General features: G+C 48.1%; 1 pseudogene; it reads right to left on the bottom strand.

Annotated features, from left to right (window-relative positions):
- Window positions 1-1,279: 1,279 nt before the first annotated feature.
- LOC123171250 (geraniol 8-hydroxylase-like) lies at window positions 1,280-3,532 on the bottom strand (annotated as a pseudogene).
- Window positions 3,533-12,852: the final 9,320 nt, after the last annotated feature.

Here is a 12,852-nt window from a genome sequence, read left to right as displayed (position 1 = left end):
GTTTTCTGACCGGTGGAAAGTATCATTCTCATGGTGAAAAATTATGAAGTGTGAAATTTTAGAATCTTTGAGCGATATAAACATCCCAAATGTGAAAATATACAATTATGTTGCCTTCCTCCGATAGCTGTTATTATTCTTCCAAAAAGGTGCTTAAGGTGTAAAACCAATATTGCCAATTTAAGTTAACCATTTTTATTATCTAATACAAACCATCCACTATCCACCGTGGTTGGCAGATATGTTGTATTTGTTATATGTGGATTTTGTGCAACCAAGGTTTTGCACAAACCTCAAGTTAATTTGGGTGGCTAGAATGATATGTATGAATATATTTGTATTTTTCATACAGTGATTTTCTGCAACCGTGGTTTTGCACAAACCTCAGAAATAATTTGGCTGGAAAGAATGGCATGTATGAATATCTTTGTAGGAACAACATTTCAATAAAACAACATAGTTCAGCTTGTGAATGGCTAGGAAGTCGAGTTTTCTAGAACATTCAATATCATTGTCACATAAATAATGGTATAAATTCGACACATGACACATTTGAGTTATTACATATTAACAACACCTAAAGCACTCATACAAATTATATTTTTTCGGTCAATTCAAACTGGTGTTGCTACTATACGAAGGGGAACGACTTTAGTAAGTGTGAGGCCAAATTTATCTTCCATGTCAATCTCATCTCTTTCCAGCTCAATAGGGAGACTCCACTTAAACTGATGTAACAATGAAGCGAGCATCAAATGCACCATCCTGGTTGCCAATGTCATCCCAGGGCAGATCCGACGTCCGACACCAAATGGAAGGAGCTCAAAATCCGCACCTCTAAAGTCAACTGTGGAACCCAGGTACCTTTCCGGCATAAATTTATCAGGTTCATCCCATACATCTTTATCTCGACCTATCGCCCATACGTTTATGAAAATGCGTGAACCTTTCGGTATTGTGTAGCCTGCTATTTTTAGTGTTGCCTCAGGTTAGCGTGGCAACAAGAGTGGACCAACCCAAGGGCTAACCCTCGTTGGCATTTTTTTATAGGAGAAACTCCGCAAGCATCACGCGTCCGAGCCGGGACTCGAACTCGGGTGGGCCGGTAGCAACCCCAGCTGCCCAGCCAACGGGTCAACGCCTCGTCCTGTGTCCCCCGTGTCTCATGAATAGATGCCATATTTCCTACAAAATTCCTAAGCATAGATTACTCTATAGGAATTTTAGTGGCAGAAATAAATGCCATATTTCCTACAAAATTCCTAAGCAGAGAATACTCTATAGGAATTTTAGTGGCAGAAATATGAGCTTTTGAATTTACCAGCGTTCATATTTTTCTGTAGCAAACTTGAAAAGCTATTACTATCAATAGAAGCAAATGGCAGCGTCGCGAGTGCGCAGCCTATGCTCCACCTCAGCGTCGAACACCACGTGCAGCCGAGCGAATAGCCTTGCCAGCCGCCGGCGCGTGCCCTGCAGGTCGGCTGGGGCGAGCATCGGGAAGAAGTCAGACACGTTCGGGGTCCCCACGGCCTCGTCCATGATCCCGTCACCACCTCCTGGAACTCTCCGGAGCGGTTGTCGTCGTCGAGGTTCGTCAGGTCGTGGGAGAAGATGGTGCGGGAGAGCAGGTTGTGAAGGCCACGCGCCCCACGTTCACCGGCTTGCCGTCGCGCGCCAGCCGCGCGACGTGGTCCATGAGCTCGCCCACCTTCTTGCTCCGGAGGCGGTGCGGCGCGAAGAGCTCCGTGGCCATCATCTTGCGCAGCGCGCGCCACCGCGACGCGGGGGGGGGGGGGGGGGGGGGGGGGGGGGGGGGGGGGACGGAGCCGGCAGCATGCATGCCGGTGGCGTCGGGCACGGACCGGGTGGCGAACGCGGCGTCGTGCCTCTGCAGGAATTCACGGGCCATGGCGGGGGATGAGGCGACCACCGTGGTGACCGAGCCGAGCCGGAGGGACATGAGCGGGGCGCCGTGGGTCCTGGCCAGGCGTGCGAGGGAGCGGTGCGGCCTGTCGCCGAGGAGGTGGAGGCTGCCTATGAGTGGCAGCGGGCGCGGGCCCGGCGGGAGGCCGGAGCGCGCATGGGTGAGGAGGTTGAGGAGGTAGACAGAGAGCAAGGAGACGACGAGCCATGCTAGCCACGGCGCAAGCACCGCCACGGCCACCATTATTGCTTCCTTTCCCTTGTGCACCTCGGCCGGCGGCACTGGACAGGCGTCTCTGGTAAAACTGCTAGCTAGTCAGTCACGCAAACGCGACGCTATTTATGCTGCTCCATCTTGGTATAGTCTGAGGGAGGAATGAAGGCCAAATCTAGGTGGGATTTAGCATGGAGGAAAACCTGCAGCCGACGTGTTGGTTGGTGGTGAAGGCCAAATCTAGATGGGATTTAGCATGGAGGAAAACCTGCAGCCGACGTGTTGGTTGGTGGTGAAGGCCAAATCTAGATGGGATTTAGCATGGAGGAAAACCTGCAGCCGACGTGTTGGTTGGTGGTGCCCAAAAGTCAAAGTAGGATGGAACGAGCACAACATCTTCCGGCGAGCCAATTTAAGAACAATTAACACATTACTCCTTCGTTCCTAAATATAATTTTTTTTAACATTTCAAATGGACAACATACGAATGCATGTAGACATATTTTTGAGTGTAGGTTCACTCATTTTGCTCCGTATATAGTCACTTGTTGGAACCTTTAAAAAGACTTATATTTGGGAATGGAGGGAGTAGTAACTATTTTGTCTGAATTAAAATCACATAGAAATATTTTGAAACGGAGGAAGTACTCGGTGGCCACAGATATCATGCATGACATACTTCCTCCGTCTAGAAATACTTGTCATCAAACGTCTAGATACATCTTTTTTTATTCATTTTGATGACAAGTATTTTTAGACGGAGAGAGTACCACTTATCCAGTGTAGCACGACAAACAGCGGATACGATTTGCTCTATCTTGACGCCTCCTTGTTTTCGTTTGGAAAGCCGCCATCAGATGAGATCACATTGTTGGCGGCTGGAAGATTTTGCTGGAGCGTGGCAAAGTCCACATTTGAAGCTTTGAACAGGTACGAACGTACACGTACTCCTCCCGATGCACGGATCTGAATCTATGACCATAACGTACGGGAGAGAGAAAAATACATCATCCTTGGACCTCTGGATATCACGTGCCACCACCTCCTTGCTTGGCCTTTGGATCTTGCGAGCTTGGCATGCATAAAAGTGGATTGTTAATTCTGTGGTGCCGTCGACTGCCTGCCGTGGCCAAATGATGTTGCGTTAGCTGGGAGTAAGATAGGATGGGATGGGAGCCAGCTGCATCTGGATGGGACTCCTGTGCTGCGCAGCCTGTAGAGCAGTCACCCACTTTGACCATTCCGGCGGTTCACACCTCGCACCGGCTCTAGCTGCGGCTGGTGGTGCAACTGCAGGTGCAAGCCGGCGCTCTTGCGTTGAATTTGTGATGCCCGCACGCACGCAAAAGTCTTTTCCGCCTTCTTCCTTGAGAAGTGCAATGGATGAATCATCTTACCATAGGCATATGAACGCACTTTAGAAAACTTAATTGTTAAATGCAATCATTTTTTGAGAAAAGTCCCACGCATACATCTTCGCATTCTATGTACATGCAGAAAATTTCATCGAAAAATAACTTTTTCTATGGCCTATGTTGAAAACACAAAATAAATATGTCGTGAAACGCTATTTAGAAGCACTAAAATCTGTCCCGTTTAGGGAGGCAAAACCAATAGAGACTTTTTTTCATAAAATTCGTGCCGCACACACATATTGCGAAGATGTATGCGTGAATTTCTTTTTGAATTTTTTTGACATTTTAAAAATGTTTAAAATGCATTTTTTTGAAAAGTGGGTTCATATGTCCATGGGTTCAGCACGTCCACACTCCTTCTTCCTTGCCTCCCCCGATAGGATAAGAGCATCTACAACCGGATGCCCCAAACGGCCGGACGGGTTGTCCGGTCATTGTCTGGACGAAAAATGCCACCACTCCATACCTGGCCCAAACGCCTGGAGTTACCGGCACTCTCCATATCCATCCCAAATTCGGCGCGGATATGGGACGACCAAGGCCGCCACATTGGATTAGGCCCACGCTGGCCCACTGATCCCACATAAAATGGACCCTATCCGCACCTCTGGCCAAAACCCCGGCCGCATTCCACTCCACTCCCCCCCCCGATTTAGGCAATTGCGGTCTTATATGCTTTATGAGCACGTCCAACAAGTACTCTTTCTCATATCCAACGGGTCTGTGTAAATACACTTTTTTAAATCGCGTAAACAACCCAACCACCCTGCCATCTAGGAGAAGATGGCTCTTCTCATTAACCTTTCACTAAAAGTAGCAAGGGGCAACTGCTAAGATTTCACGTCACCTCCATACCAGCCGGCGAGCCGAGAACCCGATAGCGACCCACATCACCACTGCCAACAACCTGGTGCCTGGCGCGCCTTGCCCAACCGTAACCGTCTGGTCTGCCTCGCCGTGCCGCCCTGGCCGCCCCCCGACCGGACATTGCTTCCTCTGGCCCACAAGGTATTCGATGAATTTCCTCATCCATTTTTTCCAATGCACGAAGAATTGTTGTTGAAATTATGTGTTCTTGCATTGCGGATAAGTTCTTTTGGTGGCTTGTTTTTCGACGACTCATCGTCGGATGACGATGACGAACTTGATATGGGGCTTGCTTTTATGTGTAGACACAATGCCAAACAATAAGACAAGGCGGGGGGGTGGGAGAGTCGGTGCCTAGGAATATCATACTCTGACGACACAAGCAAGCCGGTCATGACAAGTTTATGAAGGACTATTTTGGAGAGAATTCGGTGTTCGGGCATAAAACTTCCATCGGAATGTCAAGTAATTGTTCTTGCGCATTGCTCATGCCGTGGACGATCATTTCTCGCACATTGTGCATACAAGAAATGCAAGTTTAGCCGACAAGGTCTCTGCACTTTAAAGAAGGTTGCAGCGGCGGTGGCATGCATGCATATGGTTGTCCAGCTAATTCTTTTAATAATTGGATTGGAATGACAAAGAGCAGTTGCATACAGAGTTGGAAGAAATTTGCGAAGTCTGAGCTTCAGATATTTGGAGAAGAATATCTCAGAGCTCCAAATGCGAGGACACTACAGGACTTCTTGAGATGGGTGCATCAAATGGTTTTCCCGGTATGCTTGATAGTATCAATTACATGCGTATTTTCTTGAGTAGACATGGTAGCAATTCAAGTAAAGATAGCACACAAGGTATTTGGTATTTTTTTTAGAGAATTAGAAGGAGATGAAAAAGAGAAGCCAAATAAAAGAAATAGCAAAGGGAAGTAAAACAAGTACATGATAAATGTGTATGAAGGAACCTGTATTTGTTTGGTGAAGCCACCACGGCAACGACGTCAGAAATTATTCTGCTTCTTGTGATAGGTGTTGGGATGTTCTTGAAGAGAAAGGTTGATGTAGTATAGTAGCAGATAGTATTTTCCTCAGTTAAGAACCAAGGTTTTGATGGGGAACGTTGCATGAAAATAAAAAAATTCCTACGAAACACCCAAGATCCAATCTAGGAGATACATAGCTACGAGAGGGGAGTGTGTCTACATACCATTGTAGATCAAAAGCGTTAGCGATGTAACGCGATTGATGTAGTCGTACTCTTCACGATCCTATCGCGATCCAATCCGATCTAGTGCCGAACGGACGTCACCTTCAAGTTTAGCACACGTATGGCTCGGCAGCATCGTCTCCTTCTTGATCCAGCAAGCTAGGGAGAGGAGGTAGATGCGATCGGGACCAACATGACGGCGTGGTGGTGGTGGTGGCAGCGGAATTCCGTCAGGGCTTTACCAAACGCGTACCGGTGAAGCATGGGAGGAGTTGGGAGAGGTAGCGGGCAAGGGTCGAAGGGGGGCTGCCCCCAACGCCTCCCCACATTTATATAGGTGTGGAGGGGCTGGTGGCTTACCCTCCAAGGCCCTAGGGTCATTGGTCAAATGGGGAGGAAGGAAATCTCTCCTTTCCTTCCCCACCGATCGCTATCCCACCTTTGTAGGCATTATGATCTTATCCCTTCGGGATATGATATTATTCCTTTTCAGGGAGGATCTTGGTGTGCCTATACTAGGGTTGTGGGGACTTTACTCACTACCCACGTTCATGTGGCTCCCCCATGCAGGTGGTCCCCAATCCGGAACCTTCTAGAACCTTCCCGATACAATACCGAAAAAACTCGAACTTTTTTCGGAACCTAGATAACAACTTTCCATATATGAATCTTTACGTCCGTACTATTCCAGAGCTCCTCGTGATGTCCTGGGTCCCATCCGAGACTCCAAACAACCTTCGGACTTTCCACTGTTAATATCTAAATACTTCCCTAGTGCTACCGAACGTTAAGCGTGCGACCCTACGGGTTCGGGAACATGCAGACATGACCAGGACTCCTCTCCGATCAATAATCAATAGCGGGACCTGGATGCCCGTATTAATCCCTATATATTCAACGAAGATCTTTATCTTTTGAACCATGATGTCACGGATTCAGTCAATCCCCTATGCAATTCCCTTTGTCCGGCGAAATGTTACTTGCCCGAGATTCGATCGTCAGTATCTCCCTACATAGTTCAATCTCGTTACCGGCAAGTATCTTTACTCGTTCCGTAATACAAGATCTCATGACCAAACTCATTAGTCACATGAAGCTTCTTATGATGTTGTATTACCGAGAGGGCCCAAAGATATCTCTCTGTCACACGAAGTGACAAATCCCAGTCTTGATCCATGCAACCCAACAGACACCTTCGAAGATACCTGTAGAGCACCTTTATGATCACCTAGTTACGAAGTGACGTTTTATAGCACACAAGGCATTCCTCCGGTATCCGGGAGTGGCATGATTTCATGGTCGAAGGAACAAATACTTGACATGAAGAAAGCTATAGCAAATAACTAAACGATCTGATGCTAAGCTTACAGTTGGGTCTGTCCATCACATCATTCTCCTAATGATGTGATCCCATTATCAAATGACAACTCATGTCCATGGTTAGGAAACCTTAACCATCTTTGGTCAACGAGCTAGTCTAGCAGAGGCTTACTAGGGACACGGTGTAGTTTATATATTCACACGTGTAGTTTAGTTCCGGTCAATACAATTCTAGCATGAATAATAAACATTTATCATGAACGGGAAATATGATAATAATCAATTTATTATTGCCTTTAGGGCATATTTCCAACAGTCTCCCACTTGCACTAGAGTCCATAATCTAGTTCACATCGCCATGTGATTAACACCCAATGGGTCCTAGGGTTTGATCATGTTTTGATTGTGAGAGAGGTTTTAGTCAACGGGCCGGCAACATTCAGATCCATGTGTACTTTGCAAATCTCTATGTCATACTGTAGATGCTGCTACCATGCTTCACTTGGAGCTATTCCAAATGACTGCTCCACTATACATATCCGGTTTGCAACTCAGAGTCATCCGGCTCGGTGTCAAAACTTGCATCGACATAACCCTTTTACGACGAACTCTTTATCACCTTCATAACCGAGAAACATTTCCTTAGTCCTCTTTAGGCACCTCATGATAATTTTGACCGCTGTCTAGTGATCGACTACTAGATCACTCTTATACCCGCCAGACTCATGGTAAGGCACGCACCAGATATGGTACACAGCATGACATACATTATAGAGTCTATGGCACGGCACGGCGGCGTGGCACGCCGTGGTGTAGCGTGCACACGACGCTACAACATCAGGTGTTTGAGCGCGATGGCGTATGTCACCGGCGGTGAAGCGACTTGGCGTGTGTCGCCGAAGAAATTGCGTATGTCGCTGGAGAGGAAGAAGCAATCACGGTGGTGACCGGCGTTAGTGCGCCAGGTCGAAGTCTGTGTTGGTGGCAACCGGCGTCAGCGCACTAGGTCAGAGTCTGCGGTAATGGCGAAAAAGAATGGGAGCAGCAGTGTCAGCTCCGGTGACAGCGAGCAGGCAGCACGTCACAGCGACGGGAGGAGGTGTTCAAGACGATGTCGACGACGAGCCGGGCCTGCTGCAGGTCATGGCTCAGGGGGAGAGTGTTGAAAATAAGCCATGCCTGTGACTGTGGCGATCGGCGTGTGCACGCCCAGGAGAGTCTGTGACGGGCGTGTGAGCACTGTACGTACGTGCGTCCGTGTGTGTTGCATGTATGTGTGCTCCGAGTCCTGCGGGTAAGGCAGCGACAGTTGTCGAGAGTTGCATGCGCTGGCAGTGCATGGATAAGTTAGCCAGGTGCATGCATCAAATGGATATGTGTGTAGTTAGCTAGTTAGTTGGCTGTTTCATAGGTAGTGGCCGAGTGTTTGCCGGCCAAGTAAGTAGTCGTGGAGTGTTGGCTGCATGTTCGGAAGCTGCTGCTATGGGTGTGCCTATTTAGGCGTGGTTAGTGTCGTGGAGTAGAAGAGAGCCAGGGCGCATTTGATTACCCGTATTTGGGCCAACCAGGCTCGCGCGGGACTGGAACGGGCTATTTGGCTGGCCTGTATATATTGTTCGGCCTACATGGCACGAACTTTAAAGCGCTCACAGCCAGGCCCACGAGCTACGTCTAGATCAACATTTTGTCCAGAGCCAGGCTCGTGCGAGGCAAGGGAGAGGAACGTGGCATGCAGCACGCGCGAGCAGGGAGATGGCGCGAGCTCGCACGCGTCTTCGAAAAATCGGCGGGAGGATTTCGGCTCACCTCTCGTGGATTCGGCCGCCCTATTTAGCCCCCATCCTGTCACCGCCCAAAGCTCCACCACCATTCTCCTCCCTTTCGATCTTTCCCGCCGGCGCGCACCGGCACCGACGACCGGGTAAGCGGAGCTCCTTCACTGGCTGACGGTCGACGGCGGCGACGACTCCTGTCCTCAACATCTTCGACCATTCCCCCGTCCCCCCTGAGCTGCAGCCATGGCCTCTGTGAGTTCGATGCCCTCTTTCTCTGTGTTCGTTCTAGCTAGATCTGGGAGGACGTGGTCGTAGGGGTTAGATGTGCAAGCATGTGGTAGGGTTGATTCGTGCATTGATCTTTGAGCAGATGCTAGATTTAGGTGTAGTGGTATCTATTTGTGTTGGATTTGTGCAGAATGAGTAGTATGATAATGATGAACACTATGGATTCATAGCTAGTTGTGTAGGATTTGTAGCAATGCTAGAGTAGCTATTTGTGATAAACACAATGGATTCATAGCTAGTTCTGATGTTGTGGTAGCTATTGGTGATGGATTCCTATATAGTTGGCATATAAGCTCCTACTTTCATAGATCGTCTTGTTGCTATGTTGTGGTACTTTGTGTGTTATGCTTACTATGTATGCGTGATATGATTGTAGGACATGACACGCAAACACAAGATCTTAGTCAGGACCTTGTCGTGTTGGACAACCAGTTTGCCGCCTCTTATGTCGAGGACTCGCAGCCCCTCGTCGATCATAACATGCCTTCTGATTTAGAGTTGTTTCGAGGTTTCACCTTCTTGCTTTGTGCATGTTGTGCTCGTTGATCCAACTGCCAATTCTACTGCCTCTGCACTGAAGGCCAAGAAGGATGGTAGGGGGAACAACATGAAGTGGCAGACGTTCATGTCCACGTTCGTGCCGGGCAAGATGTGCACGCTCATCTCTAGTGAGGTTAGGACTAACAAGGACTTTAAGGAGGTGCACTTGAACACCATTGCGAAGCAGGTGTTCGAGTTCTGTGGCTAGGATGTGACCGCCACCCAGGTGTACAATCACCTGAGGAAGTCGAGAGCTCGATGGATCCAAATGTCCAATCTCAGAGACCTTAGCGGCGCCTCCTAGGATCAGAGCACTTGCTCTATCGTTCTGGAGACAGAGCACTACACCGGCCATGTCGCGGTTAGCTCATTGTCCTCTTGTTTTGTACACTGTCATTGCCTTGTAGCAACTAACAACCCTTCTGCTTATAAACACACCCATCCAAAACTACAACCAGATGTAGCACATCTTCTCCTTCGGCCTGGCAACCGACAAGCATGCCATGGGCTCCGGTGAGCCTCTCGGTTCTCCCATGCCGGAGTTCCTAGACCCCGGACGTAGAGGAAGTCCTTGATGGTCCTTACAAGCCATTTGAGCATGTCCCTGTGCTCGATAGGAAGAGGAAGAGGGGCGGCATGATGGAGGAGGAGATCAGTGTCTTCAACAGCATGACTGAGGCAGTGAAGGAGGTGGCAACCGCCATTAGGGAGAGCAAGGCCATTGACGTCCACCTTGGCCTGTACAACGCCGTCGTGGAGCAAGGTGGCTTCAGCGCTCTCATGGCAGCTCTCAGCCACCTGCTGGACAACAAGGCCCAAGGTGTTGGGTTTGTTGCCATGGCAGACGCCCACAGGGTGCTATGGCTCGGGAGTTGGCTGAGCAAGCACTACTACTAGAGCTTGCTGCTGGTTACCGCGTGCATGATCCTCGACGGTGATGGAGACAAGGGCGACGACGATGATGACGTATATTTTGTGTAGCTAGCGCTTGAAAACAATCTGACGGTCTGTATATTTCTGTGAGGTGGTATATACTAACCCCTCACGGTGATCCTCACGGTGATCCTCAGGGTGATCACGAACTTGCGGTGGTAGGATGACACCCTCTTTTGGATGGGGTGGTGGTAGGATGACACCAAAGTAGTGCTAGGTTAGAACTTGCTATGCCATATGATCATGCATGCTTACTATTTCTGCTTCATTGCTTGCTTCTTGATTGTTCTTTTTTCTTGCTGCTTCAACTGCTGCTCTTGTGCACTGCTAGGACAAATGGTATGTGGTGTTTGTCGAGAGGGCACCAGGGGTTTACAGTTCATGGGAAGCTTGCAGTGAACAAGTGGCATCTTACAGCAACAGCAACCATAGAGGGTTTAAGACAAGGCAGGCAGCGGAAGAAGCTTACGCCAACTACGTGCGAAAGCACATAGTTGGTGTGGTTTAAGTTGGCAACGTTGAAGTTGCCAAGCCGGCGCCATGCCTTGCAGTGAAGAACTTAATCATCATTGTGCAGTTCGTCGTCATTGCAGTGATGTGGCGTTGGTGTGCTAGATGTGATCATGTGTGAGGTTACCTCACCACATAGGGTACACGGTTAGCACACCTCGCACCGTGTGTGCAATCAAACACCGTGCTTATGTGTGAGTTTAGACAATGCGGGCAACCAAACACCGTGCGTTAAGCTATCCCCGAATGCAACAAAACTAGATGCGGGCAACCAAACAATGTACATATGCTGCATTATAGCCTGCATTTCCTCAACCAGCCTCATACGAGCTAGGCTGAGCTAAGCCAGGGCCGCAAGCTACGGCTACCAAACACACCACCAGAGATAAGGAAGATGTAGTCTCCATCTTGACCGTGGAGTGCACCCGGCCGGCAGAAGAGCTCCCCTGGGTAGTGCTGCGTGTGTGCGTGTGTACCTACATGTAAGTGTTCGAGTCATTGTGAGAAATAAAGCCAAGATACAGGCGTTCGTGCACCGCGGCGTTCGTCCCTAGGAAAATTGTGGTGTCCCCTTCGTCTACCTCTATCCGCCATGGCCACAACAAAGAGGCCAAATGTTACATCGGTCCATAAATGGCCCTAGTGAAGTGTCGCTCATTAACAGGCCGAAAGACAAACCGGGCTAGAATTGGCCCAACTCTAAAATGGGCCAGTAACAGGCCAAAATGCCCGCATCGAAGAAGACGGTCCAATTCCTCCATGGGCCGCTAACAGGTAGAAAGCACACTGAGTCGCAGTCTAGCCCATATACATAGCAGAATGTTAATGGGCCGGAACTGCCGACGGGCAATGTGCAAGCAGGCCATTAGTGGGCCGGGCCGCTAACTTTTTCCTAAATCTTGTGGGCGGACTGGGCCTTTATTTTTATGTAAACGAGCCACTGTTTGGTCGTGCCACATGTCTCTTTTCATTAACAGGTATCGTCAGTTCAATGTGCAACACCTATCGCAATGTAGAGCGGACACATGATTTTGTTGGCAAATGACAAATTGACACATGGATAATCGTAATTGGCCGAGGCTGTTAACTGGTATCGAATCCAAAACCGGCACTCGATAGCTTAATAATGACCCGTTACAGTGGCTGCCATGTGTCGGTTAGCCTTGACGAAATCACTTCTATGACGCGCCACTTATCATCAGGGAAGTGGACACTTCCATGATGATACAACGCATTGTCATGGAACACTTCCTCGATAGCACATGTATGACTATCTTAATTCTTCCATGAAATCCTCACGAATATACATGTGTGACTAAATACGTGACCTACTGTGAGAAACGCGTACTATCATGGAAGTGTTTTTTGTAGTGTATTTCTCGTAGTTTATCATGCGGTTGGATTCGTTCAACACCATTGTTCCGATAACAATGTGATCTCATTGTTGCCAAAATCATTATTACTTCAACAATGCCTTATGATTAGGAAAACATGATCATCTTGCAACACATGAGCTAGTCCTACAGACGAGGCCAGGAACGTATTATTATGTTTATGTTTCCACACATGCTTATGAGTTTTGCTCTGAATCTCACATTCAAGAACCATAGCAATTATAGTATAGAAACTATACATTAATTATAAACATGGAAATAAATAATTAAATTTATGATTGCCTCTTGGGCATATTTTCAACAAATCAGTGGATAATGAAGGCAAAAAAGGTTGGAACTATGAGAGAATATGGAAGTTGTCACATAAATAATGGTACAAATTACATGGCTCATTCAGTTGAATTATTACACATTAGAACATCTAATTAATCCACTCTTAAAAATGTTGCAAATTTCTTACCGGA

This window comes from Triticum aestivum, chromosome 7D (assembly GCF_018294505.1).
Source record: "Triticum aestivum cultivar Chinese Spring chromosome 7D, IWGSC CS RefSeq v2.1, whole genome shotgun sequence".
NCBI classification, from domain to species: Eukaryota; Viridiplantae; Streptophyta; class Magnoliopsida; order Poales; family Poaceae; genus Triticum; species Triticum aestivum.
Note: the sequence above shows the minus strand (reverse complement) of the source record. Positions and strands in the feature narration are given on the sequence as shown.